This window comes from Phocoena phocoena, chromosome 3 (assembly GCF_963924675.1).
Source record: "Phocoena phocoena chromosome 3, mPhoPho1.1, whole genome shotgun sequence".
NCBI classification, from domain to species: domain Eukaryota; kingdom Metazoa; phylum Chordata; class Mammalia; order Artiodactyla; family Phocoenidae; genus Phocoena; species Phocoena phocoena.
In genome coordinates this window covers 168357041-168373259 of record NC_089221.1, presented here as the reverse complement: position 1 = coordinate 168373259, position 16219 = coordinate 168357041, and positions in this window count along the sequence as shown.

Genomic DNA, 16219 nt, shown 5'->3' with positions numbered 1-16219 from the left:
AGAGAAACAGATTGTGATTCATAATAAAAATAGATATAATTTGGTTTTCATCCCTGTTCCTGGCACAAAACTCCTAAAATCCCTTGGAATTTCCTAAGTGAGGCGTGCGACATAGGTATCTTTAGTTATTAATGAGGTGATTTTTGGAAAGCACCAAGTGAAGGGGGCTTTTTGCCAGGGAATCCAACTATGTAATTAGAATGTTGGAACTTTCAATCCCACCCCCTGATCTTTGGGAAGGAGAGAGGGACTGGAGGTTGAATCAATCACCTAATGGCCAATGATTTAATCAATCTTGCTTATTTATTTATTTGGCTGTGTCGCGTCTCAGTCGTGGCATGTGGGATCTTTTGTTGCAGCATGTGGACTCTGTTGCGGCGCGTGGGCTTCTCTCTCGTTGTGGTACGCAGGCTCTAGAGCACGCGGACTCAGTAGCTGCAGTGCGTGGGCTTAGTTGCCCTGCGGCATGTTGGATCTTAGTTCCCCGACCAGGGATAGAACCCATGTCCCCTGCGTCGAAAGACAGATTCTTAACCACTGGACCATCAGGGAAGTCCCTAGTCAATCATGCTTGGTTAACGCAGCCCCCATAAAACCCAAAAGGCTGGAGTTCAAAGAGCTTCTGGGTTGGTGAACACGTGGAGATTTGGGGAGAGTGGTGTGCATGGAGAGGGCTCCATGCTCTTTCCCCATACCTTGCCCCGTGCTTCCCTTCCTTCTGGCTCTTCCTGAGTTATATCCCTTTATAATAAACTGATAATCTGGTAAGTAAAATATTCTTCCAAGTTCTGTGAGCCACTCTAGCAAATTAATCAAAAGCAAGGAGGAGGCTGTCGGAATGTCTGATCTACAGCCATGCAGTCAGCAGCACAAATGACAACCTGGACTTAAGACTGGCATCTGAAGTTGGGAGTGGGGTTCTTGTGGGCTGAGCCCTTAACCTGTGGGGTCTGACCCTATCTCTGGGTAGAGAGTGTCAGAATTGAGTTGAATTGTAGGACAGCCAGCTGGTGTCCGAGAATCTCTTGGTGTGGGGAAAACCCACACATCCGGCATCAGAAATGTCATTGAGTGTGACAGTAGTGTGAGAATACAGGAGGAAGGCTGAGTTTTCCCCAAATACACACACACACACAGACACACACACACAGTTAAAGAAAGCCAGAGACTGGAGTGATGCAGCTACAAGTGAAAGAATGCCAACCATGACCACCAGAAGCTAGAAGAAACTAGAAAACAACCTCTTCCGCAGTCTTTACAGGGAACACGGCCCTGCTAACATGTTGATCTTGGACTTCTGGACTATAGAACTGTGAGAGGACAGATCTCTGTTGTTTTAAGCCACTGAGTTTGTGGTACTTTGTTACAACAGCTGGGAAACAATACAGTAACCAATGGTTGCAAAGGCATATTTACAGCCCAATCAGTATGCAGCTATAATCGTATGAATTTCCATAACCACAGGGTGGGTACAATGACATAATTAGTCTTTCCACAATCAATAAAATTGCATGTTACAAGTCTCAAAAGTTTCAAGTAACAGAGGTGTCGTTAATATGTTACTCTGTTTATAATATAATTTCATGACCCATCATTGCATCTTCATTGTCACATACCCCTTGGTTTTTCCGAATGAACACTGAGCCTTCCCTTCTTGCCCCCCAAAATGTAAATTTCAATCCCTTTCAAATGTAATAGTCTTTTGAAGTTGACTTGTGAGTATAAGGCTCTCCCCTCCCTGTGGACCCCAAAGGAAATAAGAAAAATAATTTTTTTCTTTTTTTTTTTTTGCGGTATGCGGGCCTCTCAGTGTTGTGGCCTCTCCCGTTGCTGAGCACAGGCTCCGGACGCACAGGCCCAGCGGCCATGGCTCACGGGCCCAGCCACTCCGCAGCATGTGGGATCTTCCCGGACCGGGGCACGATCCCGTGTCCCCTGCATTGGCAGGCGGACTCTCAACCACTGCGCCACCAGGGAAGCCCTGAAAAATAATTTTGAGGTGGAATATCGAGCCTCTAGTTTTTGGAATTAAAATACTGAGGTATGGGGTTCCCTCCTTTCTTCCTGTGGCTCTTTTATATTTTTTAACATTTATTTTATTGAAGTATAGTTGATTTATAATGTTGTGTTCCTGTGGCTTTTTTAAATGGCACCTTCTGGTTTCAAAGTTTGGAGCCTGTGGTCTTTTTCTTCCCCCCATCAGAGCAGCTAGAAAATCTGGACAATGTATATAAAAATAATCTGTTTGGATACAGTGGGAGGACTAGCAAGACTGGGAAATGTTGCAGAATTGGGATGCGGCACGAGGTTCAGAGGTCTGCAGCTGCTTTTCACACAGGGGTCGATCAGTAAGTTCTGCCAGGGATGACTCAGAGGTGGAGAAAGCAAGCCGAGCTCTCAACATTCTTATGAAGCTGGAGGGACGAAAAATGGAGTTGAGGTCCACCAAGGAGAAGGGGGCCTGAGGAACACCTGAGGCATTTGGTAGAATGAGCAAAACCCAGAAATAGACTAGTTCTCACAGAGTTTAACGCAGATCATCTCAATCCCAGGGTGAATTAAAGAGATCTGGAAGGGCTAGGGGCCCCAGCTTAGCTGCCTAAACAAAGGAGAATATGATCCTCTCTGGAGATGGATGATTACATCTCCCAGGACCTCACATTGCCTCTAATTTTTTATATGGGATCCCTGGCATTCAACCAGTTACAAGAAGGCAAGATGGTGATTGAAAAGCACGAGCCATTCGGCAGTTCAGATGACCTGGAGAGAGCTGAGCTGCCAGGTGTCCAAGTAGCCCATTACGATGAGTTAAAATGAAAGTAACAGTTAAGGCTCTAATGACTGACTGTGATATGAGAAAGAAGCAGAAAGTACTGACATTCCCCTGTTCTACGTTCCCCGGGAAAGGCATGCTGGTGGAGAGTCAGCTGGAAGAGCACGGATGTGGGAGTCATCTCAAAACTATGGGAACCCTGAACAAAAGGTCTGTGCCTTTTATGGACCCAAGGTCTGCGGGAGGGAAAGGGGAAGAGACAGAAGTAGAAAAGTACAATTACTGAACCAGCGTAGAGACGTGTCTTAAAGATTTCCCCTGTCCCTTGATACATGGATGACTATGCTTATATCGGAAACCATTATCAGACGTCTTTACAAGGAAGGTACCTGAGTTAGGAATGCAACCACGCAAAAGAGCACGTAGCAAGCACGGTGTGAGAAGGGCAACCGCAACCCCAATACTTTTGCTCAGCTTATGTTTCTCTGAAATCTGTCCACACTGGTGTGGGGAGCTATGATTCCTTCTTTTGCACGTTCTGTAGGTGTAGATTCCTTCATGTTCCTGATGCTTCAGTTTCCTTCCAAATTTCGTGTAAAGCAAAAATAACCGAACCACTGCAGCTTGACTAAGACACGTGGCCCCCCCTGAATAGCTAGTGTTGACTTAAAAAGTATGGGCAACCTAAAAGTTGAGAGTTATGTTTTATTCGGAGGGAAGTTTTAGGACTTCAAGCCCGGGAGGCAGCATCTCAAGTAACCCTGGAGAACTGCTCCAAGGAGATGAGGGCAAGCGAGGGGCGAGTCAAGTTATATATAAGTTTTGCAACAAAGGGCAGGTAGTCTGCATGTCAAAAGATTATTGTTAATTAAAAGAAAACCGGATATTTCTAGTTAAGGAGTTTAGCGATTTTCTATGTATGGGAAGATGCAACAGGGCTCGCTGAAATCATTCCTCTGATATGCACCTCAGCTATCTGGGGCCAGTGTCCCACGTCTCCACACCCTGAGTTTCCCCAGGGCTCAACATAGGGAGTGGCTGCAGTCTGATGGCTGCTAGCTGGCAGGTATTCTTTCCTTCCTGAGTTCCCTCAGGGCTCACCAGCTCACTTTGGGCTGTGGCTGCAATCTGATGACTGTGACACCCTTTGTTCACTGGTATGGCAGGAAATATTCCATTTCTCAGATCCTCCGCTTGGTCAGGAATTCAACCAATATTTGGAGACATTTCATGACTAAATTTTGTCCCATGGCACTGGGAGGCTCTTCCCAAATCAGGCAGAAATTCTTGTGGATATGCCGCTCCAGGGGCTAATTTCTGGTTTAGGCCCTGTTGATAATTAAAGATTCTCTGGGTCCTCTGCCTTTCTAGTCTATTATGATCCTGGAGATATTTTCCCCTATTGCTTCTTCCCATACCTAGAGTTGATCTCGGGTGGCCTGAGTCTTGCAGCAGCTTGAAGCAGGGTTTCAGTTCCCGGCCAGTGATTGAGGTCGGGTCGTGGTGGTGAGAGCACCAAATCCTAGCCACTGACCGCTGGTCAGTGACAAGGCCCTGGCTCTTCAGCTTTGCAGAAAAAGAATTCCCCAAAAGACGAAAAGTAGTGAAACAGGTAAAGTGTTTGTTAGGAGGATAAAAGAGGGCAGTATATGTGGATAGACACGTGGGCGGGCTCAGAGAGAGTCACACCCTCGTGGTAGTTTGAATCACTTTTATGGCGCATTTCTTCCGGGTTTCCTTTGGCCAATCATTTTGATTTGCCTGGTTCAGAGTCCGTATTTGGTATATCTCAATATCCTCCCATGTGTGCATGTGCATCCCTTAGCCAATATAGATTCTAACGAAGAGGCCTATGGGTAGTTGGCATCACTTACTATGGGGTGGCGCCCCCTCCCTTTTTGACCTCCAAGGAGCTTTTCTGTGTATGTGTAGTCATGGAGGTGCCCTGACTTTGAGAATGAGAGATAAGTGGTCTCTTATCTTCTATCTGGGCAGGGCCCAGCCTCCTCCCTCGATTGTCCCACTATTTTCTTTTCTTTTCTTTTTTGTAATATTTATTTTTTAATATATATATTTTAATATTCATTTATTTGGCTGTGTCGGGTCCTTTCTGTGGTGCACAGGCTTATCATTGGGATGGCTTATCTCGTTGCAGAGCACCTGCTCTAGGTGCGTGGGCTTCAGTAGTTGTGGCTCGCGGGCTTCAGCAGTTGCGCCTCACGGACTCTAGAACTCAGGCTCAGTCATTGTGGCACACGGGCTTAGTTGCTCTGTGGCATGTGGGATCTTCCTGGACCAGGGATCGAACCCGTGTCCCCCACACTGGCAGGTGGATTCTTAACCACTGTGCCACCAGGGAAGTCCCAAGACTTCTGTAAATTAGTGAGAGAGTTAGCGGTACTGTTAGCTATGGCAGTAAGAGTATGAGACACAGGCTCCGGACGCGCAGGCTCAGCGGCCATGGCTCACGGGCCCAGCCGCTTCGCGGCATGTGGGATCTTCCCGGACTGGGGCACGAACCCGTGTCCCCTGCATCGGCAGTCGGACTCTCAACCACTGCGCCACCAGGGAAGCCCGTGAGCAAACAGTTTTAATGAACTAGCCCAGTGCTTGGATTCGTTTAAGGAGTGGATCGAGAAAGGAGTAATCAAGATTCCCATCATACACTGTGTGGGCGTGGAGTTATCAGCATAGGCAATTAGTGGCCCACGGTTTCTTATCTACCTGGCAAATGAAAATGTATCCTGGTGGGGAACAGTAGACTAGCAGGCTTAAGGTTTTAAGGCCCAGCCATTCAATTCTATTGTTATGAAAATGTTCTCCAACCATATACCCAACACTTTCCATCCACGTCCGTCCTGATACTTGTTCCTTTCATGTGGATCCTTCTTCCTTTGGGTAGCGAATTAGAGTTTGAGCACAGATAGGTAACTGGAGGGTCCATTATAAAGCGCTGGGGTGCTTTATGCCAATTCTTCACCCTCCCAGTTTGACTTCATATTCTCCTTTTGTTGCTGAGGGGAGGGTTAAGCAGGAGACGTTAGAATTTCCTTTAGTAGGAACATGAAAAATTCCGACTTTGTACACTACAGTTCTGAGTCTTGGGTCTCTGGTAGAAGACCACTTTCCATTAGGAACTTGGCTAAAATTCTTTCTGGGATGGACAAGGGGGTCGCTCTGGTCCTTGATAGACTTAGCTCGGGGTAAACAAATCCAGCGTTCTGTCAACGGAGAGAAGGAAGCAAGAGTTTGTGCAATGCAAACCAGAGAGTTGTCTGTCCATCCCGTGGAGGCAGAGAAAAGCTAAGGCAACTAGTCGCTTCATAGGAACACCAGTCAGGGTTATATGTAAATCACCCAGCATGGGCAGAGAAGTTCAGTGAATTCTGAAAGCAGGGGTGAGGAAGACAATAGTTATCTAAATCTACCAGAGCATATCAAGTATTCTGCAAGTGGATTGGAGTGCCGGAAGGGAAAAAGGAAGATAGTGACTCTGGGTACTTAGCCTGGGGTCTAAGAAATCTTTTGTCCTTTTTGAATGAAAGCTTCAGGTCTTCGAGTGGCTCACTCATCCACCTGGAATTTTCAGGCTGTCCTGGGTCCTCTGGATCCTGTATAGACTGGGAGCATGGGGTGGATTCACAGGGATGGCTGGAATGTGGATCTTCAGGTTCCTGTAACGTATCAGTGGAGACAAGTTTAATCCTGGACAGATGAACCCAGCTGGTGACCCCCTGGAGTTTAACTGCCGTAGGAGTGCTCAGCCGGACTTGCATTTTGGGAGTAGTTGGTCACCAGGGGACTCATTTTTCCAGGTCTTTAAAAGTACCCAGTCTCCAGGGTTTACAACAGGGTGTCCGTGATTGTCATCTGGAAAGGGCTGTACTCTGTTACCGTGCTCTTGGGTAGTCTTCTGGACTTGGTCTAGGTTTATAATGTATCTAAGATGAGCCCGGGTTTCTGGGTTAGTTAGCACGTCCAGAGGAAGGAATGGTCTTCGTATGTCATTTCGACAGGGCTTAACTTAGTGGTTGTTTTAGGAGTTGCTCTGACCCGTAAGAGGGCTACTCACAGAGTTTGCCCCAGCTTTTCTTTAGAGTATGATTAGCCTGTTCTACTTTTCCTGAGGACTGAGGTCTTCAGGACGAACGGAGGTGGTATTTACTTCCTAAATCCTGCGGAAAGCGGTAGCGTGACCTTTGCTACAAATGAAGGTCCACTGTCACCCTGAAGGTGACGGAACAACCCGAATCTAGGAATAATTTCCTTTAGGAGAGGTTTAGCCACTTTGGTTGCCTTCTCTGTTCTAGTAAGGAAGGCCTCTATCCATCCAGTAAAAGTATCTATAACGGCTAAGTAAGTATTGGAAGCCCTGGAAAGAGGGCATCTGAGTGAAATCTATTTGCCAGTCCTCTCCTGGGTAAGTTCCACATCGCTGGACTAACGAAAGGGGGAGGCTTGAGGTTGTCCCCTGGATTATGTATGGCACAAAGGGCACAGGCTCGAGTAACTCTTTTGTCTCCAGGAGCCCTTTCCTTGTAAAAAGTCGGGACACAGTTGTAGACATTGCGTCTCTCCCCAGATGGAGGGAATCATGTAATGTAGCCCTTTATATGTGCCACCAGGCATCCGTTCCCTTAGTTCCCCCTCTGTCTCATGCCCAGCTCTCTTCGGAAGCTGAGTACATTAAAAGGGGTAAGGGATGGGATTAATGCCATTTCAGTTATGGGCATCAGGACTGCTCTCTTTGCTTCCTGATCTGCCCTGTTGTTTCCTTGGAAAATTTGATAAGTTCCCTTTTGGTGCCCAAGGCAGTGTATGACTGCTGCCTGTTTTGGTTTTCGAACCACTTCTATGAGATGTGAAATCCCAGCCCCATATTTTTTAGGGGAATTTCTTGCATTTAGAAGTCCTCTCTCTTTCCAGATAGCTGCGTGGGCATGTAAAACAAGGGAGGTATATTCTGAGTCGTTGCATATATTTACAATCTTTCCTTCCCCTAGGGTTAAGGGTTGGGTTAGAGCTATCAGTTCAGCCTTTTGGGCTGAGGTGTTAGGTGGCAAAGGTTTTGCTCCTATGTTGCTATGAGCGGTCGTGATAGCATACCCTACCCTCCTGACTCCATCTTTAATGAAACTAATGTCATCAGTAAACCGCTCTTCCTCGGTCAGGTCAGACCTACAGGCATAGACTTGGTCAAGGGTTTTGAGGCAAGAATGTGAGCTCTGGGCTTTTGGTGGGCATTAACGTAGCGGGGTTAAGAGTGTGACAGGTTTTGAGGGTTAGCTCTGGGAAGTCGAGGAACAAAGCCTGGTACTTAATAAGGCAGCCTCTAGTTAGCCAATGATGGCCTTTCATCTCTAGAATCCCCTGCACTTGATGAGGGGTCTGGACTTCCTGTGGCTGTCCAAAGGTGAGCTTGTTAGCTTCTTCTACTAATAAAGCGATGGCAATTACAGCCTAGAGACAGCCAGGCCGGCCTCGGGCCATAGAGTCTAGCTGCTTGGAAAAGTAGCCTATGGGCTGAGGAGCTTCTCCTAGCTTATGTATAAGGGCCCCCAGTGATGTCCCCTGCTTTTCAGCCATGTACAAATGAATGGGTTTTTCAAACTGTGGAGACCCAGAGCAGGGGCTCTGGTGAGGTCTTGTTTGACATCATTAAAAGCCTTTTCCTGTTCCGAAATAATGGTTCCGTGTCTGGGTCTTTACTGGCTTCATGTAGGGGCTTAGCCATTAGCCTGAATCCTGGAATCCAAATTCTTCAAAATCCTGCCATGCCCGAAAAGCTATGTTTCTTCATCTTTGGAGGGCCTAGGCCTAATATAGCTTGCTTTCTATCTGGAGATAACTGTCTACTTCTGGGGTTTATAATATATTCCAGATATTTAACTTGTTGCTTCGAGATTTGTGCCTTTGTCTGAGAGACCTGTAACCCAGGACTCCAAGAAAATTAAGGACTTCAACAGTACTTTTTTTTTTTTTTTAGCGGTACGCAGGCCTCTCACTGTTGTGGCCTCTCACTGTTGTGGCCTCTCCCTGTTGCGGAGCACAGGCTCCGGACGCGCAGGCTCCAGACGCGCAGGCTCAGCGGCCATGGCTCACGGGCCCAGCCGCTCCACGGCACGTGGGATCCTCCCGGACCGGGGCATGAACCTGCGTCCCTTGCATCGGCAGGCAGACTCTCAACCACTGCGCCACCAGGGAGGCCCACGGCTATCAGTTTTGCATGAGCCCTGGCCTGTCTTTTCTCATGTTGGGTTATTTCTTCTTCCTCAGCTTGATCTCGATTATTAAATACTCCAAAGGCCACATCTAGGAGTTGGGACATGGGGGTTTGTGGGCCAAATTGTAATTTGGGGGGTTTCTGCCTACTATCAGGGGTGAGCTGGCTGATGGAATGCTGTCCCAGCAGAGACTGACCTTCGGAAGTGGAGAGACCTATGTTGGTATACTTTCTAAAATCCTCCACAAGCTGCCTGTGAAAGAGGGCTGGGTTTTCTTTTTCTTCTTGGGTCACTCCTTTAACCTTTCCATAGTTAACTGACTTTTTGATACACTTTCTCATTCCTTCTAATACGCATTGGATCATATGCTTCCTGGCTTCTGTTCCTGCCTGGGAATTATAATTCCAAGGGGGTTCCTGATTTGGGACTGCGTCTCCACCCGTAGCAAAATGTTTGGGTGGGTCTCTGGCCAGCTGGTCAGCATGCCCCCGGGCTGCTGTCCAGATTCTCTGTGTTTCCTCAGGGTTACAGCAGGTAGATAGAACTACTTGGACATCCTTCCAAGTTAAATCATAGATCAGAGTTAGGGCATGGAACACTTCAACAAACTTACTAGGGTCTTCAGAAAATCTACCCAGTTTCTGTCTGCATTGGGGTAAGTTGGTTAAAGTTGGTAAAGTTGGTAAGTTGGTTATGCCTTCCCTAAGAGGGCATAATTTCCCTGATGCTGGGTGATAGGAAGCTCCACTGAGAGTTACCCCAGAGGGACTAGCCTCTCTTTCTTGGGGTAATGGAGGGTACGGAGGGACATAGGGAGGCAGAGTTTGGGATCGGTCGCAGGGACCAGAAGTAGGTGATGTAGTGATGTAGTGATACCGGCAGGAATCGGACGAACTGGGTTTCCCCGCTGACAGATGGGAGAGCTGAGAAGGGGATCATCTAAAATGTCAGAAGAGTCTTCTGCTTCCCCAAATTTTGAATTACAAGAGCCATATAGGGCATGATTTTCGTAAGGGACCGTGAAAACCTAAATATAGGGAACCTCAGTCCACTTTCCCATCCTGCGGCAATAAAGGTCCAATTGCAGAATGGTACTGTAATTTAGAGACCCGTTTTCAGGCCATTTTTCTCCATTCCCCAACTTATACAAAGGCCAGGCACTGCTACAATAAAACTTGAGTTCTTTCTTCCTTAGCCCTTCTATTAAAAAAAATGTCCAGGGCTTCCCTGGTGGCGCAGTGGTTGAGAGTCCGCCTGCCGATGCAGGGGACACGGGTTCGTGCCCCGGTCCGGGAAGATCCCACATGCCGCGGAGCGGCTGCGCCCATGAGCCATGGCCGCTGAGCCTGCGCCTCCGGAGCCTGTGCTCTGCAACGCGAGAGGCCACAAAAGTGAGAGGCCCGCGTACCGCAAAAAAAAAAAAAAAAAAAAAAGTCCAGTTCTCAAGGAGAAACTCCAGAGGTGTCTCTTCTGGCTTGGAGGGGGACCCTCCCATGTTAAGTAACCTGTAACCGAGAATGAGGGAGCTCTCCTAGAATGGAATCCAGTGTCCCAGAAACATTTACCAGGAGGCTTTGACTTGAAGGGGTTCAGGGCATCCCCCAAATTCCCTTCAAACCTGATGGGATTTCAAGCATCCTCTACTCTCCTGTCGATTTCTGACCAGAGGCCTTTAGCTTTCCTTGGAGACTTGCGCAAGGTGTCTCCCCCAACACGGTCAGCGGAGGACATTTGAGCCAGTGCAGACCAGTTGCCAGGACTTTCCTTAGGAGGGACCACTTGTCTACAGAGCTTATGTCCTTTGATAAGTCTTCCTACGCTGGGGTGTATTCCTCATGACTGAGCACCTACAAAGTTCATAATTCGAGCTTCTTCTGGGTAGCGGCCAGCCTGATCGGCTGTCTGTAGCAGTGTGTAGGCTGCCAAGGCCAGGAGTGAAGGGGGTCCTATAGACGCAAAGACAAATCCTTGGAGGAATTGGAGTTGGGTGCTATGGAAGATGGCGTGGGGTTCAAGGCTCAAGGGCTGGGAGGCGGAGAAACTCGTAAAGTAAATCTCTGGGCATTGAGTGAGGTGAGAGACTAGACAACAGAAGAACCCCAAATCCTTTGCCCTATCTGTCTCACAGCTAAGATAGAATTAGGAATCGTCTGATGATTTTGTCTGAAACAGGCAGCACCGGGTTTGGCAGTGGCGAGGATGCGGTTTAGGAATGATGTCCAGGAGATCCTTCCCTAAGGTGGGAAGGAAAGGCGTCGTGGAGTGTTCACCATGTCGCAAAGGACAACGTCAGCTGTCACCCAAAAGTTATTTGAATATTCATGGCCTGGGGAGTTCCCCCTGCCACCCTCCGTGTTGTTGGCAGGAGCCATAATGCTGTGAGCGGACAGAGCTTATGCCCTGTGGGTCCTGAAAAGAAAGCAAAGCGAGAGAAAGAAAGCAAGAGGGAAAGTCAGGGGCCTCGAGCTGCAGCTGGGTGAAGCCCGCGGTTTATCTCGACTTCCCGAATTCCTGGGTTTTGGCACTAAATACGATCTCGGTGGCCTTGGCCTTGCAGCAGCTTGAAGCAGGGTTTCAGCTCCCGGCCAGTGATTGAAGTGGGGTCTCGGCGGTGAGAGCACCAAATCCTAGCCACTGACCACTGCTCAGTGACAAGACCCTGTCTCTTCGGCTCTGCAGAAAAAGAGTTCCCGCAAAGACAGAAAGTAGCAAAACAGGTAAAGTGTTTATTAGGAAGAAAAAAAGAGTACAGGACATGTGGATAGACACACGGGCAGGCTCAGAGAGAGAGAGTTGTGCCCTCGTGGCAGTTTGAATCACTTATATGGGGCATTTCTTCCAGGTTTCCTTTGGCCAATCATTTTGACTTGCCTGGTTCAGAGTCCATGTTTGGTGTATCTCAGGATCCTCCCATGTGTGTGCATGCATCTCTTAGCCAAGATGGATTCTAATGAAGAGGCCTATGGGTAGTTAGCATAACTTACTATGGGGTGGCGCCCCCTCCCTTTTTGACCTCCAAGGAGCTTTTCTGTGCATTGTTCAGTCATGGAGGGCTCCTGACTTCGAGAAAGAAATATGTGGTCTCTTATCTTCTATCTGGGCAGGGCCCAGCCTCCTCCCTCAATAGTCCTGCTGTGTTTGTCTTGGAGTACTGGTCCACAGAGAATGAAATCCAACCGTTTGCCCCAGGGACCCACCCATCTATCTCCTGCCTCAGAATCACACTATTATAGTTATTCTATGGAGTCATAAATGTGATCTATTTTCTCCAGATGTTTAGCCATCAATTTTGTTGGAGGCCTGGTTACACACTGAGTACTATAAGAGACAAAATCTTATAAAATAGTCACCTGCCAATACAGGGGACACGGGTTCAATCCCTGGTCCGGAAAGATCCCACATGCCACAGAGCAACTAAGCCCGTGCGCCACAACTACTGAGCCTGTTCTCTAGAGCCCGCGAGCCACCACTACTGGAGCCTTCACACCTAGAGCCTATGCTCCACAACAAGATAAGCCACCGCAATGAGAAGCCCGTGCACCGCAACAAAGAGTAGCCCCCGCTCGCCGCAACTAGAGGAAGCCCGCGTGTAGCAAACAAGACACAATGCAGCCAAAAATAAATACATAAATTTATAAAAAAAAATAAAACGTGATTCGTATAACTGCCACCGAGTCCAAGCTTGGTCTACTCACTGAATGACAGGCCAATAAATTGGGAGGCCAGGTGTGGAGGCAAAGAATAGCAACAGCAACTTTATTCAGAATCCCAGGTGTCCAAGAAGATGGCGGACTAGTGCCCTAGAGTACCATCTTATTGGCGTCTGGATGCTAATGTCCTTTATAGAACAGAGAAGGAGAAGAGGTGAGGAAGTAAAGTAAAAAGGCCATAAGTCTTGCAAAAATATCTCCTGGTTTGGCCAGCCTCAGAGAGGGGATGTGTTAATTTCTTAAAAAAGGCACTTTGGTTTAACATTCAGGCTGGTGGCAGTGTTCCCTGAGGGAGGCCATTATGTATTCTTATAGCTATAGACAGCATCCTTTTAGCGATTATATTAACAAAAGAAACGGGAAGCAAAGGTTAAAGTAAAAGAAACAGATCCAACATAGAATCAGATTTTGATCTTACCTGTTACATAACTAGTTGTAATCCAGTTGCAATAAACCATAAGGTTTACAGGAGAGCCAGCTGGAAAAGCCAAATTCTAGCAGGATCAGGTAGAGATAAATGCTTCATTTTCGTTTATAAAGGTATGCTTTATCAACTTGTTGTAGATCATAACATGAGAAAAGGTTGTTTTTTGGAAAACAAATATTAAGGCTAGTATATTTCCCAAAGTCGTTATAAATCATATTCATCAGTTCATTGAGTCCCATGTAATTAATTCCTGTTGATCTGGATGAAGTAATCAGGTTTTCCGCTAGAGTTTTGTCATTTATTACCCAGTTCAGTAGTATTATCTGAAGACTCTCAGAAATTTATATTTGTTAAAAAAAAGTTATTTTTATGAGTCTTTTTGAAAATCTTCATTTTTTTTTTTTTTTTTTTTTTTTTGCAGTACACGGGCCTCTCACTGTTGTGGCCTCTCCCGTTGTGGAGCACAGGCTCCAGACCGCAAGCTCAGCGGCCAAGGCTCATGGGCCCAGCCGCTCCGCGGCATGTGGGATCTTCCCGGACCAGGGCATGAACCCATGTCCCCTGCATCGGCAGGCGGACTCTCAACCACTGCGCCACCAGGGAAGCCCTGAAAACCTTCATTTTTTAAAAGCATCAGTGTAAGATAATGATTGTCTATAAAAAACAAAACTTAAAATAGCATGGTTAAAGATTCGGGTACAATGCAATTAGCAGGAAACTTGGATATTTCTGTGACATATAACATTTTAGGATAATAACTAGAATTATGACTGATAAGATTATATCAAGACGTATCAGATGTTAGGGATTCCATATCAATTTTGGAATATCTATATTAATGACATTTATCCATACGCTATAATTTAAAACTCATCTCCAATCACTTGACAATATTTCTGAAGTAATTTAACATACCAAATAAACTTAATTAGTTTAACATTCCTCTCTGAGATGTCTCAGGGATGTTCCTTCATAACATCTCAGAGTCAGCTGGAGGCTAAAGGAGCTTTAGTTAGATTTTGATATTTGGGAAGTTTGTTAAAAATATCAAAGCTTGGGGCTTCCCTGGTGGCGCAGTGGTTGAGAATCCGCCTGCCAATGCAGGGGACATGGGTTCGAGCCCTGGTCTGGGAAGATCCCACATGCCACGGAGCAACTGGGCCCGTGAGCCACAACTACTGAGCCTGCGCGTCTGGAGCCTGTGCTCCGCAACAAGAGAGGCCGCGACAGTGAGAGGCCCGCGCACCGCGATGAAGAGTGGCCCCCGCTCACCGCAACTACAGAAAGCCCTTGCACAGAAACAAAGACCCAACACAGCCAAAAAAAAAAAAAATAAAAATAAATTAAAAAATATCAAAGCTTTAAAACGCAGCAGGATTATAGGTCATTGTGAAACGATACTTATTCATTTAACCAAAGTCGCAAAACGATTAAAAGAAAACAACAAATACAGATCACTTGAGGGCACAGAAATTCACACAGTCTGTTATCAAAAAGGAGTACTCTAACAGAGAGAGAAATTTCAGTCTTGTATTAGCTTACTTAACAAAATCCATTTACTTAGTTAACTTGGATCTAAATTTAGTTAATCCTGACCATGCATAAAACATTTTTCTCAGGGTTCCTTTCCACAGCCTTTCATCATTTTTTGTACCCAGATCAGCCTGTCCCTTATTTATTCATCCAAGTAAAACCAACCAGCTCTAAGACATACTGTCTTTCTTTTTCCTCAATAAAATGTAATTTCATTCCTCTTACCTTCTTTATTGAAAACACACTGTACCCTGAGATGCTTATTATTTCTATTAGCTTTAATTACATGTTTAAATTAGAATTCTCAACTCTTAAAAACCTTAATTTCTAGTGAAAACTAAGAAGTAAGCAATTATGAACTGTCTTTTTTTTTTTTTTTTTTTTTTTTGCGGTACGCCAGCCTCTCACTGTTGTGGCCTCTCTCGTTGTGGAGCACAGGCTCCGGACGCGCAGGCTCAGCGGCCACGGCTCACGGGCCCAGCCGCTCCGCGGCATGTGGGATCTTCCCGGACCGGGGCACGAACTCGTGTCCCCTGCATCGGCAGGTGGGCTCTCCACCACTGCGCCACCAGGGAAGCCCTATGAACTGTCTTTTACATCAGCATTCTGTAAATTGATGAACATAAATATCAGTGATAATTTCTAAAAACATTTGTTTTCTTACAGAGAACATCTCAGTGTGGCACTAAACATTTTCATTAATAGTCCTAAATGCCTTTAGTTTCTCTATTTAGTAATTGATGTCTCAATATCTTTTTTTTGAAATTATCTATTTAATAAGCTTCCATCACTTCAATTAGCACAACTCTAGAACTTTAAGTTACCAAATATCTGGAAAGATCATTTTAAGTAGACATTTCTAAAATATATTTTTAAAGAGTTTACCCAAAAGCTCTTATCTCATTTACATTTAAAGTCTCATCATATCAAGTTATTTTCCTTGTAACAAATATTATAAGGTCTTATTTGACTTCTATTAGACCTAGGTATAATACAGTATTAGACTTAATGTTGATGACTCTAAAGACATGTCCATATTAATTAGATCAACAAACTTTAATACCAGGTATCAACTAAATATTTCCCGGTTCATGTGAACCTGAAAGTCATTTTGGCTGGTTTCTTTTATATTTAATTTGTAAGTGCTTACTTTTAAACTAAATAGACCTCTTTATAAATTTAACTTTGATAATACTTTCCAGAGGCAGAGATATCTCATATGTATAATGTATAGACAGACATATAATATAAATGGGCAAAACTAGAGGTCTCACGGCTTCACTTAAAAAAAACTTAGTTATGAATCAGGTATTACAACATGAACTTACTAGTTTACAAAAGCAGTTGGAATACATTAAAGTTGCTTGCTCAGATGACTAAAGCTTTACTATTTGTAAAGTTTTGCTGAAGGAGCATTCCCAGCGGTTGGAATTTTAAAACTGTCACTTTGTCTTTTTTTTTTCTTCGTTTCAGGTCTTGCCTGATTTAGCTAATTAGGCTCAGTCCCAGGTCCTTGTGGCCTATATTTACATTTCTGGTTTGTAGAGATTTG